Raw genomic sequence first — 20,345 nt, forward strand, 5'->3', positions numbered from 1 at the left:
CACATTTGTGGCAGAGGCTCAACATCCCTACGTGTGAGGGTGATAAACGGGATAATCGTTTTGCAGGGAATGCTCTAAAATATATAGACATGGTCTTTGTGGGTCCTTTCTCCATGTAAGCAAGCACTGTGGACTGCCATCAGAAGATAAAATCCAGAAGTGAGAATATAGGTATACAGCTGGTTTGAACTGACAAGAAAAAACAGTGCTAGCATGGTTTTGGAGAAAACTGTTTGTTTTCTCCAAAGCTATTGTCTTAACATTTCTAATTCTAATGTTGACAAAAGAGTCATATAGTAAAGTTTAATGTTTAAATCAAATTATAGGGGAACAGGGAAATAATTGCTTTGTTCATGCGCTACCAGTTACTTCTGTTTACCACTTCTCAGAATATCCCCAGGTCATTTGTGATATCTTCCAGCTTTGTTAAAACTCGGACAACATTGCACTGAATTTTTCATGCAATTTGATTGCTTTGTGCTAGCTCAAGATTATGAGCATGGTCAGGCTAAAATACAACTGGCCAATAATCTGTGTGAAATGCAAAAAGAAAGCAATGCTGGTTTCAGTCAGAAGTGTGCTGGTAATAAATCGTGGCTATTAAAAAGGGCTCTGCAGAATTTCACAACATGTACATCAAACATGCTTTTGCATGATTTAAACATGCCACCAAAATTAACTTGCCTCCATTTGTGACACATAACCTTCAGACACAACAAGATTTTGCAGTTGAATCAAAATCTGACTTTAGTAATAAGCCAAAAAAGCACTGAAGAAAGAACTGTTGGTAACATGATTTAGATTTATTACTGGTTTCCTAACAGGGAATTAGAAGTATCTTTTAAGTGATTATTTCATCATTAGAAAATCATATATTAGATCACAACTGATCTTAAATTACAAGCACTTGTTTATAAAATGGTCTAAAACTGATGAGCTGTGAAGCTGTCTAAAGACTGTGTCATTTCCCAAGACATGATGACAGAAACTGTTCTTCTGAGTTCATTGCTCTAGTCTCTACAGGTTTAAAAAGCTGAGTGGTGCTAAGGCTTATATAGGTTAGACTGCTCCCTCTTAATTCTCAAAATGTTTGTTCCCTGTGGAGATTAAAAAGTAGGAAACAGGAAGAAAATGAGTTTTAAAAGATATTTGAAAGGCCAGACTACATTATGCTCAAATGGAATCAAATTATGGCAGGGATTAAGGGTAGACTTTTTGCGCTAAGGGAGTTTTGGACTAGGTTTGGGAATTACTCCTTCTTTCTTCTTTGCTGTGGTAGCTCACCACGTACATCCTCTCCAAAAGGCTCCAACAACAGAGTTCAGAAAACATGCAGGAGTCTTAATAGGAAGGTGACCTTTTTTTCTCTGGCCCCACTGAGATAGCTCAGGTCACTGTTACATACGTGTGCTGTGCTAGAAAGGGGGCAGGAATCACTGTGTATTGAATAGTTGCCATGTTACATTTGTATTTTATCTACCTATTTATTTATTTATATCACTTGGAAAGAAATGCTGCTGACAGCTAAGCCCAACAACTATAAGATAAACCACAGTAACGGAGAAACGTCTCAGATGGAAGATAGTACACACTAACTGAGCCATCTGAACATGTATAAGAGGTGTGTTCATTAAAGAGATCTGCCAGTAGGAACTTTCTCTGAATTTTAGTGGTGGTCTGGTTGCTGGAAAGCAATTGCCTTTGCAGGGACCTCACTGATTCTGGAGGAGTTTGATTCTCCTTGGGTTGAGATGTCTTGTAGAGTTTTTTTTCTTCTTTTCCCCATGAGCACAATGCTGTCTGCGTTCTAAACATCACCCTAAATATTACCAGAGCTGCTAAATTGTCATGGAGAAAGGACTTAGGCAGACTAAGATATAAGCAGCTTTATTTGCCCCATTTTCACCAATACTAATTCTCTGATTTTCTTTAACCACCCATGGTAAAGCAGAGCTCCGATACCAAGTTGAGATTTATGCCTTGCTGTCTGTAGGTCCTCAGGGTGAATGATGTGCTTCTGCAGACAGTCAGCTTCAGCAAGGCAGCATCCTACAAATTTCATGGAACCTCCTGTCAGGTGCCCTGGGGCATTAATAGTTATTAATGGCCTTGATGAGCCTCATCTGAGCTCTCCCAATCCACCCATGGGCCAGAAGTACTACTTAAACTCAGTCTTGGGCTGCTTTTCTCTTTTAGATCAATGGTGTAGGGGTGTCTCCAGTTTACCACAGCTATGCTTGTCTATGGGCCCTGCTGATGTGGTCTCTGGCAAATACATGGCCTTCCTGGCATCACGGCAGAGCTGTCACATCACTATGTGTTTGTCTAGACTGTGGCTTATCTTGACCAGAAGACTGACCACCAAGCTTGCCCTCATAACCATGAAGTTAGTTGATGGTTGGAGTCATGGTTAAAGCTTGCTGCCATCTCTGGAGCTGCTTTGTTCTCATGGTCAGATACTGCCTCCTTGCTCTAATACCTAAAGAAGCATAAGGAAAAAACACTACTGCATGTCTGCATAGCCAAAGTGCAAACTCATTTAAGACAACTTTACCTAAGCAAAGCATCCACAATAGATACATGATTTGGTTATAAAATCAGAAGGTATTTGGGTGCGGAGCTTTAACTTGGTTTATTATAAAGGTGTTGAAGGATGTGTTAATTTGGTTGTGAAAGACATATTTTTGAGAATGGGAGTGAGTTGTGTGTAAGTAGTTAGTGCTTTTCAACACATGTACTTATGGTTAGAAATGTGACTTGCTGCCAGAATTCAGGGTTATACTAAACAGGACTGAAACTAAACGCTAACTAGAGCTGAGAGAGTGGCTATGAGGAGATACACTCCAGAAAGTGCCAAGGGGCCTTGAGGACAATGAAGAAGTGACTTATTTTTGTAGCTTCCCCTAGTCTGGTGAGATTAAGTTGTCCTGGACTTGCAACTGAGATCCAAGGGCACCTTTAAAATGGTGGCATAGGGAAGAGGAGCAATTTGCCAGGGGCTGCCCCAGAAGCCTCTCTGAGGGCTGATGGGAATGCTGAGCTAAATGGGAACAAAGCAAGCAAGCAGTTTTTGCTGATGGCTGAGGTGGAGATAATTGGGTTGAATAAGACTTACTAGAACTTTGAAGAAAAGATTCAAGTTTAGGGGAAAAGTCAGTGTGCAGAATATGACTAAACACTATGGGAACAAGCACAAGTACAGCTTGGATTCAAGGCCTAGTTGAACTGATTAGTAAAACATCTTTGTGTCAGGGCAATTTCCGCTGTGTGAGGGCTGTTTTTTGTGATCACCATTATAATTGCCTGCCTTTATTTGTACAACGAGTATCTACATGTGTTCACTGCTTGTACTGTTTTACCATTTTTCAATGGGGTCTGACTTCTGTCCAGAGAATCATTTTTCTCCAAGCAGGGAGGAAACTGATCACCCACCAAGAGGTGGCAGAGCTTGTTTCCTGAAGGTTTAGACTGGGTTAAACAGGTATTTGTCAACAATGATTTATGCATAGTTGATTGAGGTCTGCTTCCAACACTATAATTTCAGGTACATTTGAAGTAAGAGCTAGAGATACATTTTAAAATTATATGTTTAAATCTTTAAGAATCCTTGGTTTGTTGGTTTTAATAACATTCTAATTTGTTAAGTCATTTCAGCCAGAACTGCTCCTCTGATGAACTAAGTTTGGCTCAGCAACCCAAGTGCATCTCTATGCAGGAGGAAAGAGACGTGTGGGCTTCCAGAGCTGCTGGAACTTGTCAGTCTTTTTCATAATGAATTCCTGTGGCTTTGACCTGGTTTCAGTTAGTTTATTTCCTAGTGCAGCGCTGTGTTTTGGCTTTAGTCTGGGAACAATGCTGGTAGTAACACACCGATGTTTCAGTTGTTGCTCAGTAGCACTTACTCTGGTCAAGGACTTTTCAGTCTCATGCTCTGCCATGGTGAGGGGCACGGTCAGGACACCTGACCCAAACTAGTCCAATGGGTATTCCATACAAAAGCACGTCATGCCCAGGATAGAAACTGGGGAGAGTTACATGGAAAACCCAGATCGCTTCTCGGGTTGAGCTGGGTATCGGTTGGTGAGTGGTGAGCAATTGCATTGGGCATCACTTCTTGTGTTTTCTGAGTTCTCATTTGTTTCTTTTTTTTGTTGTTTCCTATTATCATTATTGCTATTGTTGGTGTTCTTTCTATTATCACTATGTTTTACTTTAGTTGTGGCACTTTTTCACAAGTACAAATACACACATATATATATGTATATTCACCTACACAAATACGCTAAAGTTGTTAGTGTTTGTGGTTTAGTTTTACTTGATGGAATTACTACAACTTTTGTGAAAGCTTTGGGCTAAAAGTGCAAACCTGAATTGAATCAACAGCAGTCAAAATGAAAAAGTTGGAAATAAATAGTCCAGGCGTTCACACTCAATTACAGAATTCAGAAATACGCTGGTGCTTGGAAAGAAAAGGATTAATTTACATTTGGTCTTGGCATTGCCACTGTGAATTGGTTGCCTGCATCACTGAATCTAGTACAGTGAGTACCAACACTGCCCAAGGCTCTGGAGACGCTTTGAGCAGTGCCAGGGGCTCAGGCTTGTAGGAAGCAGAAACTGGCTGGGGTCAGCTGCTCCTAGTGCTGGGGCACTGCAGCGTGCTTCTCTTGGAGAAACCTCTGCCTGGAGCATGGTCTCAAGCCAAGCTGCCTCTTTGTTTTTGGCCTCCTTCTTGCTGTTATTTTCCACTGAGTCCTGGCTCACAGCAAGGCTGGCAGCAGTTTTGAGCAGTCAGACTGATCACTGTGGCTGTGGTGGGACTTAACTGAGTCCCTTCACTGCTTCTTGGCAGGTCCAAGGACTTTCCCTTGCTGAGCTGTCTGGTCCTCAGACTTTGGGGCCATCTTCAGCCTCATGTCTTCCCTCTCCCTCTCAGCTTCCCTTGCAGATCTCTGCCCAAGTTCTGGATGGCAAAACATCGCATCATTCAGTACAGGGTCCACAAGAACTGATAGCAGATGATTGTTATTCTCACAATCTCTATTGCACATTAAAAATACACCTTGTACTGAACTACCATCCTTACGGACTTTTCCCAGTGTTGAGACTGAGGATTTTGGTTTTTAATATTTTTTCTCTTGCAACTTGCATTTGAAATAAAATGTATGTCTTGTGTCTTCATATGGTCTACATGCATATACTTATGTGTGGCTGTTTAGGGGAGTCTTCCACTGGGATGGGTGACAGGGTTGTGGTGGGATTCTTATGTGGAAGAATAAAGGTGGGAAGGACTCAGTAGCTTGCATTAACAGGGTTGATAATAGTGTAGGTACCTATTTTGAAGGATTTATTACTTGGGTGGTTTTTGTGCTCAGGAAACTGGAAGGATGTTTCTTAAATGTCAGAAAAGAGCACAAAAAGAAAATGAAATAATTTGCCAGGCTAGTTCCCCTGAGGTACAGAAAAAGCATAGCTCTCCAGTCTAGAGCAAATGGCAGGGCAGTTCTGCCTTGTCATATCACCACCATTATAAAACACTGTTTCCTAAGATTCTATTTTGTGTTTTTGGCAAACATGGTAATACACAGTTCTGCAAGAAATTCTTTGAGCAGGAGGGGGTGGTAAGTGTTCTTGGCCTCTTGCTCCTGCCATGCTGCTACTTCTCTGCTTTTGTGAATTCTAATGTGAATGCAAATCACTGCTGTATCAAGTTCTCCTCAAAGATACTCTCCTGCCTGTTAGTGTGTTGTGCAACCTGAGGTGTCCTGGTAAAATGCTATGAAAGACACTTGTTAAAATGCTGGTACAAAATGCTGTGGCCTGTGGTAGGGTGCAGTGTTATGAAATGCTCCCCCCTCCCTTCTCCATGTGCCTGTCTCAAAGTGTTTCCTAGAGTTTAGGTTGCCTCTGACTCTTGTGTTCATTCAGAGCTGGAGTAGCAGCTGAGGTTCCCCACCCCCCCAAAAAATCTGTGAGTCTCAGTGTCCTCATTGACCTATATGCTGTGCCTCCCAGCTGAGAGGATTTTAGCCGTGCCCTGTGATATTGACAAATAGCTTCATCATTGCCAGAAGTCTCTCTTGTTTTGATTTGTCCTTGGCTGTCTTGCAAGTGCCCTCCAGTTTTCTGATCTGCAGGACCTTCTCTCTGTGACCCTTTTCAGCCACTCCATTGGCAATAGCCTGGGATGTGTCCTGGTGTTGGTGTCTTTCTGAAAGGCTTCTCTTTTTAACCCCTAAGGAAAGCAGTGTTACAGCCTGACTCCAACTGAACACCAGAGTGCTGCAGTTTGTGATGAAGACAGGTACAAACAGTTGCAAATGTATTTCTCCTGCCTGTGCCAACATGACTACAGAGCAGCAGCCAGCCTAGAAATACATGCACACTGAAGTTAGTTGTAGTAGGATGTGGAGTACAATGTGATGGGAGACGGGTCTAAACCATCATGGCCGATAGCCTGTGGTCATTTTATAAGCAGAGAATTTAATAGACTGAGAGGAATTGGAGAGGCAATATTGTGGTGTAAATCTGCTTGAGGAATTGTGTTCGCACTTCATTCAGTGGAATTACTTTGAGATTTATGCCAACTGTCTCCCCCCTGCCCCCTTGACCTCAGTAATCTCTTTGAATCATACCTAAGTCATAAAATCCCAGACTGGTTTGGGTTGGAAGGGACCTTAAAGCTCATCCAGTTCCACTCCCCTGCCACAGGCAGGGACACCTCACGCTAGAGCAGGTTGCTCCAAGCCCCTGTGTCCAACCTGGCCTTGAACACTGCCAGGGATGGGGCAGCCACAGCTTCTCTGGGCACCCTGTGCCAGTGCCTCAGCACCCTCACAGGGAAGAGCTTCTGCCTTAGATCTAACCTGAACTTGCCCTGTTTCAGTTTGAACCCATCACCCCATGTCCTATCGCTACAGTCCCTGACGAAGAGTCCCTCCCCAGCATCCTTGTAGCCCCCTTCAGGCCCTGGAAGCTGCTCTGGGGTCTTCATGCAGCTTCTCTTCTCCAGGCTGAATAGCCCCAGTGTTCTCAGCCTGTCTTTATATGGGAGGTGCTCCAGCCCCTGACCATCCCTGTGACCTCTTCTGGATTTGCTCCAGCAGCTACATGTTCTTCTAATGTTGAAGACACCAGAACTGCACACAGGAAGTGACCCTTGTCATTGTGTTTCTATGATTTGGCACAGCATGCAGCATGTGTACTACACAACTCTCAGATGTACTCGATGATCTTAAGGTCCTTTCCAAGCCTAACTATTCTATGATTCTATGATGTGTTTTGTCTTTCAATGTGGCTTTGATACATGTTGTTGTCCCTGAAGCAGTGTCAAGAGGGATTGTGTTGGTGCTTGCATACTCTATAAAGGAGGAAGAGGATGCAGGTTTCTTCTGTCCTCTTTCTCAGAGAGGACCTCATTCTTGTTTGGGTCCTTTGTACAAGGAGAAGTGGCATTGCTTGTGAAATGTTTAAAAAAAATAGCAACAAATCTCTTCTGTGGAATCTTTATATAGGTTCCACAGAACTCTTATGTAAGTGACCATTTTCTGTGGAAAATGGTAAAGAAACAAGTGCCTTGTACACAAAGTTCTCTCCTTCTAAACTCCAAAATTAGGAGAGCCTAAAGTAAGTTCAGCCAAAACCCCAGTAACAACACTTTATGCATTTGTTTATTGCAGTCAATGGGGTATCTGCTTTCAGCTATGGGTTGGCTTTTTCCAAGGCCATAGTAATACCATAAGCCAGAGGATATGTGCTGCTTTGATGGTGTGACTATTGCCTTCTTAGCTGTTTATTTTCAACAACATATTTTTTGTTACCAAAATAATTTGGGGATGAAAAAACACAAACAATTTTCCTGTTTCCAACACCCATTAGTTGCTGGTCACGATGCTCATCCAGCATTTTTGCTGACGTTTCCCATAAGCTGCAAACATGTTTGCTAAGTACGTTGTTTCTGTGGCCTTGAGAATAAGCTTTTCTTGCGCTGTAAAGTAAGAAAATGAAAGAAAGAAGAAATCCTTTCTTTTAATGAAAGGATACAAATATCTAGATAAAATAGCATTCTATTCTAGGTCATTTTAAGTCCTTGAACAACTCTGAGACTCATATTGTAATTGTATTCTTAGTTACTGATGTCATGGAATTGTAGAATAGAATTGAATCATAGACTGTTTTAGGTTGGAAAGGACCTTAAGATCATCTAGTTGCAATCCCCTGCCATGTCAAGAGGTCTTTTAACAGTTTGTCCACTATTAGCCTTTTTTAACTTTGGAAGTGTAAGTCATCTATTCAGCGGAGTAGCAATGACTGCCTATTGAGAGAAACACCATATCCCATTTTGCTCAGATTGAAGGGAAGAAAGCTTTCCATTATGAGGGTTGTTATTTCATAGAAAACAGAGCTATTAAAAAAAAAACTGAATATGAATTAAGGATTTTTAGTGAATTTCTTAGTATTTAGTTAATTTATCAGTAAATTCAGTTAATTCATTTGCCAACCAATCCCAGTTTCCGTAAATGCTCTTGTAACACAGTGGTCACTACTGAGCAGGTCTTTTAACAGCTAACTTTTAGATGCACCAGAAATGGATTTTGCAGTGCCATGATTTCAAACTATGGCTGGATGTATGTGGCATCATCTCTTCTGCATTCATGGAATACAAGGAATGGAAATGGTATTCCTAATAGTATCTTATCTTATGTCATATCTCCAACTTGGTTCATACTGCTAGGAACACTCATGCTTGCATGAAAGCCTTGTAGAATTTGGGGAGCATTCCTGTTTTCACAAGTGGTGTGATCCAGCATGTGCCTGTCATGGTTTACTGTAACGAATGCAAAGTAATATACCAATCTTGAAAAAGATCTGGATATTGCTTTTCTGCTACTTTTCATTGAAAGCTACACAATTATGTGACTTATGAGAGGGGCAGTTATGGGGTTGGGAAGAAAAGGTGGTGTTTACAGCTGGTTATTCTTAAAGTATTTTGGTAGCTTGATATGCTACCAGGTTAACTTGCTTTGTAAATCATGTGGAGCCTGTGAGCTGTAAATTAAGAAATCCTAGTCTAGACTATGTCTGATACTTGTTCATCTAAGATGCACTTAGAATCTCCTCTGTAAAAGGATTCTCTGTAAATTGTTTCCAAATTACCCACGCAGTAAATCATGTCACCTGTTACCTGTCTGGTGTTAGCTAATTCCAAACCAGTTGTGGCTAATTTGGTCAGTAGACTTAGGCAACCAGTTCCCTTCAGCTGTGGGAGTTGGAATATACATATACAGCTGTTTTCCATCAGGTCTAAATGTTTGAAGGTAAAGGTTTTGAAGGTTACATGGGATATCTGCAGTATATTGGGCAGCTGTTTCATAGGATCATAGAATCAACCATGTTGGAAAAGACCTTAAGATTGTCAAGTCCAACTGTTCCACCAGCCCTGCCAAGGCCACCACTAACCCATGGCACTGAGGGCCTTGTCTGCATGTTTCCTGCAAGAGCTGGATGTGTGAAGTAATTTGAGGATGGCTGATGCCTACCGCATGGTGGCTTTTAAAAGCAAACTGTTACATGCTCTGCATATATCACAGGAAGGAGCACCAGGAAAGAAATGCTCTATTATGGTTTAAACACAGCAATCACTCATTTGAGTATGGTATAGTTAAGTCCTAATGGGCAAATGACTGCATGTTACATCACATTGGTCCAGGAAGTAAGAAAATGATAATTTGAGGATTAGCTCTGCAATAGATGTCTATTTTCTCAATTACTGAGAAGTTGCATGAAGTTAAATACGTTTCAACAGACAATTGTTCTCTTACTGTGGTATTTTAACTAGTTGAGTTACTGTTTCCTTGATTATAGCAGCTGGCAGATACTTCATCATCATTACCAGCTGCAGGAAGCATATGGAGACCCATGTATTTCTCACTCAATAAGAATTTAACCAATAGAACCCTTAAAGTTCTTGTACCTGTGCTTCAGTTTTCACATTGATCAGGGTCTTGGATAAGGCAGGTTGGAGCTGATAGTGGGATAAAGATTTCCTGTGAAATCTGAAGTGTATTGTAAAACTGATCATTACATGTTTGGTAACGACAGCTCTCTGCATGGTTCAGAGTGCTTTCATGTGTTCAGAGCATTTGTTAAAGCAGAAAAAGTATTGATAAACTATATTTGTCAGAGACTCTGAGTTCAGTGCATGCTGCAGAGGTGGTAGTATAACGTCCTATCCAAAACCAGCTGTGATTACTTTGGTTGTTCAAAATACTGCTGTCTGCCTGTCTTTAGAGAACTGAATCCTGTTTTTGATGTCTGAAGTCTGAAAGCTTCTTAGTAGATGGTAGGATTGCTAATTTGATTGTTGTGGCATGGGATCCTATAAATAAATGGGTAACAGTAGTTGGTAAGCTAGATAGCCTTAACTGTATTTCCTGTGTATTAAGACTGTGACAAGTATTGTTAGAAAAAGATTTCCCCATTGCTTAATGAAAATTGTGGTTTCTGAATTGAGAAAATTCTTATTCTGTTTTCATGTGTTTCCTAAGACCTCTTGAGAACTGTGCTTGTTGTAGAGCATCTGTTAGTAACAGGTATTCAAATAAATTGTTGACAAAAGCAGTTTCCTAAACTGTAAGTTGTGCTGTTTCAGAAAGTGGTTTAGAAACAAAACCTGCTGATGCAGCCTGATGCAGTTCTGTTCAGATAAAGGGTGTATGTCCAGTATTTTGCACTTGAAAGTGAGCAGTTTAAGAGAACTGTGAGGCCTTTATTCATTAATAATAGGGTAAAGATGAGCTGCACAACTGTTAGCCTTATGATGCTGTAGCAGCTGTTTTGGCAGTAGGAGGGAGATAGAATCCATCATCAAAAATCATAATTTTCATTGTTTGTTAGATATTAAGTAAACTTCAACATCAACTGCACCCTTGCTCTCTCACATCATCTCAGGAGCTTCAGAATAGTTCTCACTCAAGCTGCTGCTTTCCTTTGGATGCTGGAGAGGGACTCTTCCTCAGGGACTATGGCAACAGGACGAGGGGTGATGGGTTCAAACTGAAACAGGGGAAGTTCAGGTTAGATCTAAGGCAGAAGTTCTTCCCTGTGAGGGTGCTGAGGCTCATAGTGCCTGGTCTAGGGGAAGGTGCCCATGCCTGTGGCAGGGGGTGGGAACTGGATGAGCTTTAAGATCCTTTCCAACCAAAACCAGTCTGGGATTCTATGATTATATTTCTGTATTAGCAGTTGCAAAAGGGGATGTTTCCTGGAATTTGTTAAGCATAAATATTAAGGTATTAAAATGATATGAAATCATACATCTTGCAGCACACAATGTTCAGCACAGGCGCTATCCTCTGAACTGCACTGCTGGGCATGGCAGGTGTCCATACCATGAGGGACAAAGTGGCATCATCAATCCAGCAAGCTGCTTAAGGTGCCTCAAAGAAGGCTCAGAAATGAAGCTTGCTTTTATTTGTCTTTTGGAAGGATTGCATCTGTCACAAATCCATGTATCATAGAAATACAAAATGGTTTGGATTGGAAGGACCTTAAGCGCTACCTAATGTGGGCAGGGATGCCTCACATTAGACCATGTCTCCTTGCACACTGCCAGGGATGGAGCTTTCATATCTTTCTTTGGCAAGCAATCTAGTACCTGCATTTTCATTTAACTTCAGGCTGCTGTACAGCCAGGGTTTCCTGAATGTGACTGCTTTTTCTCCCTTGGCAGATTATAGATAGCTATGCTTAGAGTTTCCAGATGTCTGGGGCCCTGTAAGAATTTGGATGCTTTCAGCATATATGCAGTGGTAATGTTGGGGTTTTCAAGCCAACCAGCAGTCCTCAGTTGCTGCTGCACTTGATGTGGTACGCGTGGAGAGCCATGTGCAGGAGGCCAGATGCAGGTTTCCTTACTTAAATAAATGCACCTTCCTTAAGATCTGTCCAAGCCAGAATGCATCTCAGAGATCTGGGAGCAGGAATTAACTGCAGATAGGAATAGGAGAGGAATTTACACCCTGAGGCTGAGCAGCTCTCTACAGACCACTGCCAGTTTGAAAACTTGTGGCATTTCCTTGCAGTTGTGGCTCTGTGAGTTTCTAACCCAAACTATTGTCTTTTCTTGGCCTCTAGCTATTTCAAATCCACTTTGTTAGAAAAGTATCATTTAAATGCTGCTGATTTTTTCACCATTTTTTTTTTGTGATCATGTTCTTGGTTCTTTCCTAATTCTACGCAATGTAATAATATATTAAAAGCACAGTGATGTTTTCAGGTTGGCAACCTAGAGAAAGGCTGAAAGGGTGGAAGGGTTGACTTCTTAGAGTTCCTTCTTGAATGACTGGTGCTGTCTGATCAAACGTAGTTTTATGTGTATTCCTGTAAGCTGCTTGATACGGTCTCATGTCCCAGAACTGGGTCTTCAAGCTTGGTATCTTTGGTGTTTTTAATATGGTTGAAACATCTGTTTAAAGGTCATAACAATCTTTTGCTACAGGGTTTTATTATGGAAATAGATCTGTTTTTAAGGAAGAAATTGATGGTGCTATATTTGGAATACAGTATTTATTTTCTTGGTTTAAATCCTCTTGCAACAGACAGACCAGACTTTACATAGCAAAAAGGATCAAAACCGAGAAAATAAATACATTTTTTGTGTACTGTTAAGTACAGTGACCTTTTGCTGGGCAGATGGCTAAATGGATTGTAGCAGTTGTAAACCCTTCTGTACTGCTGTGTGATGTTTCCATTATGTTCATACAGCCATCAGGATATATGGTGCCATTTTCAACACCAGCCACATTCAGTTGTTTCAGCAGAGTGCTATTACATTCCTAGTCAAAGACTAATAAAACTTGAAGTGCTAATGATCTAGTCAGAAATGCCTACCTATGTGTCAGCTACTCCTTGTTTATGGCATCCTTGGATGTGCTTTTGCTGCTGAGTGCTTAGTTACTTTCATGTGACAGGGAAAACGGCTGTCATCATAACTAAGGGGAGTGACTGTCCTGTGTCTAAGCTAAAGCTCATGAGTACGTACCTCATGTTTCTGTTTCATATCCTTCTAAATTCATGTTGCCATTGATGGCTCTCAAAGGGTTGTCCACCTTACACCTGCTTTAGAAGTTTATTTGCTGTTTGTTTTATTGTCTGATTACTTCCTCCTGATCTTATTTTGTTCAGGGTACAAGTTTAAAGTATTTCAGACTTTTAGGACACTTGAAGAGCTGAGTTGTTTGCTACAAATACTGGTAAGAGGCATGTCTGGATAGACTTCCTTACTATGGAAGAGTTACTTTATGGAAGAGTTTTGAAGTCTAGGCTCACAACTAATTACTGTGAAGACACAGAGTGGAACAGCTCAAAGCTTTCCTCTTTGCCACAAATCTATTCCTTTTGTAATGGATTTCTTAAAATCACCCAGGAGACAAAGTTTCATTGCTGTTAAAAACACTTTTTAAATTTTATTTTGGAATCTGAACAAAATGCAAACCTCAATATTTTCGAAAGAACTGGATTTCTGGAATAGTTTGTTTTGGAATGTTAAAGATGTGTGATCAGGTTAGAGTTGCTAGGCATTAAGTTCAGTTTGTGCTCTGTTGTAGCAGACTGAGGCTTTGACTTTATTATGTGATTAATCTCATACATCATTGCTATATGAAGTATGGAAACTTCCTGAAATTGTGGCAGAATGTCACCAAGATTCAGACATACAGAAGATGCCAATTTCTGCAGGCTGTTGCCCTGATGGCTGCTAGAGCCCTGCTGGGATGCCTGGGGTTAGAAGGTGGAATCTGGCTTCAGCTGTAGCACACAGCAGGACTGTCAAGTGTTTAGCAACAGAGAAGCAATACAGCGAAGTAGCCCTTGTCCCTACCTATAGACCAGGGCAGCTCTAGAACTCTTGGCACATCCAAGTTGTGTCTCCGGTCAGGTGCTCCTTGTGCCTGCTAGAATACAGCTTTAGAGTGATGGCCTTGACTAAGCTCACAACCTGATAGATCAGATGTATTGGAGGCTGTGGGCTTCTGCAGAAGAAGAGGTTTCCATACAGCACCCTGGGTTTCCCATCTACATAGTGCCTGAGCTCATGTGTTGTACCCAGGCATCCTGAGGTCCCCTTGCGTGTGTCAGGCAGACTGAGGAAGGCCAGCACTTCCTCTGCTAAATATCAAGGTGGACCTCACTGGTTGTCACGTAGGTGTTGTGGTACCTTGCATTTTGAACTTTATACATCAACAAGCCCAGCCAAAAAGTGTCAGTGATTTATCTCCCTGTAAGAACATGGTACGAAGAATTAGGTGTTCATCTCCTTGTCATAATCTAGACTTCAGAGTCAGTATCTCTAGTACCTAGAGGAGGAGGAGGTTGGTTGTCCCTGGACCCAATGGTTCTCATTTTACTCAGTTCCTCCTTAGTAGCATTTTCCTTTTGTTATTTTGGATAATACTGTGTCTAGTTTCTTCAGAGGCATGTTCATATAGATTTGCAGACAAACTGTCTCTTCAGCATCTAATTTCTGGAGTAAATAGTATTACCCTTCTGTAGCTAGGACAGGTTGTAGGATGTGACACACTTGTTGCAGTGGTCTCATGCTGCTCTGTTAACATGGTGCAGAAACTCAGCTTCACCCTGCAATTTTGACAATACTGATGCTTGGGGAGCTATAGCAAATAAGATCTCCTAGGCCTGTCAAGGTGTTTCAAAGATCATTTAATGTCCTTTTATATCTTCTTTTGCCTTCTTTATTTGAAGTATATGCATAAACTGAGTTTGTTTTCTACTATGCTATTCTATATTAAAACAGATCTGTATAGGTTTACAGCAATTTTTTCTACAAACAAGTCTCTTATATTTCAAAAGATATTTGAATTTGATTGTAGAGTTTCTGTTAAAGTTAACCGGATGCAATTATAGAATCAGATTATATCAACCTTGCCCAGCACTGGCTGAAGATGATGGGACATGAGCAATGATACAGGAAGCGATTGTAGGCTCCATTTGTAATTATGAACAAAAAAATCTGCTCTTTACAATGAACTGGTACCAAATATCATCCTTGTTGGTTATCAAGTCAAATTGGTGTTGAAAGGAAGCCTCAGGTTTGTGTTCCTAACTTCCTAGCTAGTTTCTTTTGATTAAGAGGAAACTAACAGCACCAGATGACAATATTTGTAGGAATGAGTTACTAGGAGTACATACGGAATTCACTGGGAATTGAGGGGAAGAAATGATCTGTCACAATAGCTCTGACATCTTAGTGAGAAAAAAAAAAGGGGGAGGGAGGGGGGAATGAAGCTCCTGTGGAGATAATTGAAGCTGAAACACTTCTTGGACTGTTGAGAAGAGCTGCAGAAAGCAAATGGTATGAAGAGAACAAAGCGGGAAATGTCATGTCAGCCCTCCCCATTTTCTCCTTGGCTGCATGCCCAGTCTCTAAACTGGTATTAAGCTTTGCCATAGCAACGGTGTCAGAGAGGTGTTCTCCAGTCCAAAGTGTACCTCTTACTGCAGGTTTAGGGAGTAGAAATCTTGAAACTGTTTGTCTGTAATCTTATACTTCACTAAACATGAGCCTTTGATCTGAGTGCCCAAGAAGGTTAAAGAAAGCTTATAAAAAAACCTGGTTTCTATGAAGGGAATAGGCCCAATAAATTGCTTACACTTTTTTACTTTGGAAAAGGGCATGGAAACCAGACTAAGCTGGAAGCTCTCTATATTAGAGATATTATTATATCCCTACTGAAGGGAACCTCAGCCAAGCATACTTCAGTTGCAGGCTGAGGACCACAAGGGTGGCACAAATTCAGTAAGAGTACAGTTGGTACCAAAAAAAATCTAAAGCTACAGGAAACCTGGAAAGGGGCTTTGGACAAGGGCCTGTAGGGACAGGAAAAGGGGAATGGCTTTAACCTGCCAGAACAGGGGAGATTGAGATGAGCTCTTAGGCAGAAGTTCTTCCCTGTGAGGGTGCTGAGGTGCTGGCACAGGGTGCCCAGAGAAGCTGTGGCTGCCCCATCCCTGGCAGTGTTCAAGGCCAGGTTGGACACAGGGGCTTGGAGCAACCTGCTCTAGTGGAGGGTGTCCCTGCCTGTGGCAGGGGTTGGAACTGGGTGATCTTAAGTTCCCTTCTATCCAAACCAGTCTGGGATTCTATTTAGGCACATGCGAATTTTCTATGGGCAGGGTCTTGTATAATGTTAAACATGGAATCTTGCTTTGAATGACTCTCTAAAACCTGGGAAGTCAAACTTTGACAAGGATACAGCTCACTCACTACTTGCAAGTGAATATGCCTTGGCCGTTATTCTATAGAATTACTCCTTTTTGCTGGTGTGTTAACTGAGAAACATTAGCAAGCAATGATTCCAGGATCAGATGTTCTGGAATTTTGTTGAAACGGTACAAGATTCCTTCAAGTTTTCAATTTGCACAACACTGTTTTTATCACAAATCAAAACATAGCACCATACCAGCTACTTTGAGAATAACTAACTGTATTCCAGTGAAAATCAATAGAGTCCTCTTCCCCCTCCCCTACCTCCCCTTGCCAGTTCTGTCATTGTAGATATTCAAGAAAGTATTTAGGGAATTGAGTTAGGCATCTAAAAGGGGATGAGGGGAACAAAAAAACCTTTTTACGTCAAGAGCCATCTCCTTATATGGTTTGCAGCACACTCTTACTAATGGTTGTACCTCCTTAAATGAGGCAGGACCAGAGTGGAAAATAAGCACTAAGATGTAAAGGATTGTTTATGCTGATGCCACCACTGGAAAAATAATGCTAAAACTGTCCCTCACAGTTTCTGGTCTAATATGAATGAGCCTTGTCTTGAAGAGGAGTGTGGGAGGAGAAGCTTGGGATGGAAAGGAGAGGGTTTTTTTTTGGTGGGAGAAAAAGTATTCAGTATCACACTGTTTGCAGTGCAATATAAATGCAGGTTTTACTGTGGAAGTATATTTTGACATAAAAAAGCAATTCCATATTAATTTTGCAGTGTGTGTCCTTGGTAAGGGGAGATTGATTTTCAACCTTTCAAGACACACTTAGAAATCCTCTCATGGTAATTGCAGTTTAGAAATTGCCATCCTACACTTTTAGAACATATAAAGCAGGATACAGCTGATGAGAGGTACATTGTTTTTACATCTGTGGACTGCTGTTCACAGAATACTCAGTCACTTTAATTGTTAGCAATCAAGAATTCATGCTGAGAAATATATCAATTCTAGTGTGCTAATGTCAAGAGCAAGCTGCTGCTCTGCTCTATTAGGACTAACTGTATATTAGGGGGGAAGAGTGAGCACACTTCTCCCATAGATCCTGTGTCTAGTTTGATTGCCAAAAAGAGTAGCTGGCTACTTGGATATTTGCTCAGAGGACTACCTCTGGATAGCCCAGGAAACCAGGAAAGGGTCACAGGATGGTCGGAAAGTTGCTTGTCTGAACTTATTAGAAGACCCAATGTGATACTGAACAACTGTGTATTAGCGTGTTGTCTCATCCCATACTACAGTTTTTACACAGACCATTTGAAAATGTTCCCCTAGTGAAGAAAATCTAAGAGATCATTTTAGTTAAAATACCAGTGATCATTTGTCACTAGTATTCACCTGTAAAATTTCTGGCAACAACACAGTAGAACTTTCGTCTACTGCAGCTTTTACAGATACGCCTAGTGACTGCAAATTGTAGTGATTTCACTCTGTTCTTCAGTTAGGAATGGTGTCTCTTCAGATACACTGATAAAACATTGAGAGACACAGTGCAGCAGATCTATTATTAAGAGATTTTCTTCTGCCAGTGAAGAAGAAGAAAACCCCTCAGGTGCTGCAGATAATGTTCTATGATTCTATCCTTGGCACTGATGCATCCCAATTATGCTCAACAAAACTTCTGTGATGAGCCTGGTTTTGGCCTGGAAGGTTGCTACCTGTCTCTGTACTGCTGCAGTCTATTTATTTATATATACACTGAGCCCAGAGGTTCAGATGTGCTGATGCAGGGAGGAGCAGGGGACACAAATTGTCATCTTGTATTGCTACTGATGAAAAAGTTCTGTCTCACAGCAGAATTTGAAATGTTTTAAATTAAGCAAGAAGAAAATAAATTTGGAGTATGGATACCTTTGAATGCTAGGGTATCCTGAAGCAGAAGAGAAATTGTCTATATTTCTTTGATATCTTAGTTAATACCTGGATAGTCAAAGATGCTGTTCACCATTTAGGTCACAAAGAATTACAAATTTGGCACTGCTGGTTCCATTATATATCAAGTGAGACTGAACTTCAAGTTTCCTTTCTTTTTTCATTTTTACCCCTTTTTACAGTGGAACTTGTGCAGCTATTTGAGTGCTTTTATCCTTTTTTCTTGCAACAAGCTAGAGAGAATTGTGACAAAAACCTCCCAGTACCTAACATTTCTTGGCTTAAGGTGTCCTGGGACTCTTCATCATGGACTGTAGCGTTAGGACAAGGGCTGCTGAGTTCAAACTGAAAGAGGGAAAGTTCAGGTTGGATATTAGGAAGAAGTTATTCCCTGTGGTGAAGGTGAGGGTAGTGAGGCATGATGAGCATCGAGGTCCCTTCCAACCCAAACCAGTCTGGGATTCTATGATTTACAGTACTCTCTGTGGTTTTTGTAACAGGCTTAAATAGACGTCTAGAACTGTTGTGGTTTAAGCTCAGCCCGTAACTCAGAACCATGCAGCCGCTTGCTTACTCCCCCGCTTCTTTCTCCCCCCTGCTCCCTCAGGGATGGGGAGGAGAATGGAAAGGATGTAACTCTCATGGGTTGAGATAAGAACAGTCCAGTAACTAAGGTATAACACAAACCACTACTGCTACCACCAATAATAGTAATGATAAGGGAAATAACCAGGGGAGAGAATGCAGCTGCTCACCACCCACCGACCGATACCCAGCCCGACCCGAGCAGCTATCTGCCTTTCTGGGTGACTCCCCCCAGTTTATATACTGGGCATGATGTGCTGTGGTATGGAATACCCCTTTGGCTAGTTTGGGTCAGGTGTCCTGCCTCTGCTTCTGAGATGTCCCCTCCTCCCTGGCAGAGCATGAGACTCAGAAAGTCCTTGGTCAGAGTAAACATTACTGAGCAGCAACTGAAAACATCAGTGTTATCAGCACTGTTCTCAGACTAAAGTCGAAAACACAGCACTGCACCAGCTACTAAGAAGGAGAAAAATGACTGCTACTGCTAAACCCAGGACAGTAGCAAAGTGCCAGGATGACATAGTAAGCCCTAGGTCTGTCTGTAGAGGCAGATCACCTCGTAAATGCTTGTTGTTATACGCAATGCATTTTAGTAAGCTATCTAGTTTGCACAAGGTAACCTAAAAGTGGTGAATTGCAGTTGTTCATTGCTTGTAAGTAAAGGAGGCCCCTTGCTTCTTGTCATTCTCTGTTATATCCCTAAACAGGCTGCATTCCTTTCACTTAATAACTGGTTTATGCCATTTGAATAATAAAAGTCCTGCTACTTGGCTGGTGATGTCAGGAGTACTTCACCCTGTCTTGGAAAAGGACAAGAAAGCCCAGGGAGTGGAGTGGAGAGCAAATTACTAGTATGCTTGCTAATTCAGTGTGAAAAAGTTAATCTTTACATTTGTCTACCATGTTTTGCACTTTGCAGGAAAATGTATTAATTTCCTCTTAGTTCCATTTCCTCTTTTAGCCCTGAGAAAAAAAGAGAAAATTAGGTTTTGAGCCCTGATGGCTTCTTAACTGTCATCTCTCAAGCGTTTACTGTTAACTAACATGCACTGGCTAGAATGGATCTCTAGTATTATTGTGAATGGCACACATTATGTGGGCTATGATGGCTTATTTTGCATCAGCTTTGGCTTTTACTCTGTAGCTGCATTCTATCATTTCATGTGTGCTGCATATTCTATCAAGCTAATAATAGCTCTTTGCTATGGACGACTTGCTCTGGAGTGTGACTGACTGATAACTGCAGCATTTTAAACCTAGCACTATGTTATTAGACCTGCTGCCAGGCCCTTGGTTGTATGTCATAAATACTTCTTGCCACTGAAACTTTAGATGGATGAAAAGTAATTTTACAGGGCCATTGCAGACTTGTATGATATAAAGCGCTGGGATCCATCACAGCTAAGGCATTAACTACCAAACTTATAGCTGTGGAGATGTGTGTTGATACCAAAGACTCTAGGAAAATGTATCCCCCATGGTATAGAGTCATTCTGTCTGTATTAGGTATGAAATCACTTCAGCTTTGCTCTTCGCCATAAAGAAATGCATCTAGCTCAGAGTGACTTTTTGAATATAGATATACCTTAATGTGAAACAGGTAAGAAATA

This window comes from Pezoporus occidentalis, unplaced genomic scaffold, assembly GCF_034315485.1.
Source record: "Pezoporus occidentalis ecotype Australia unplaced genomic scaffold, CSIRO_AGI_Poc_V1 ctg94, whole genome shotgun sequence".
Lineage (NCBI taxonomy): Eukaryota > Metazoa > Chordata > Aves > Psittaciformes > Psittacidae > Pezoporus > Pezoporus occidentalis.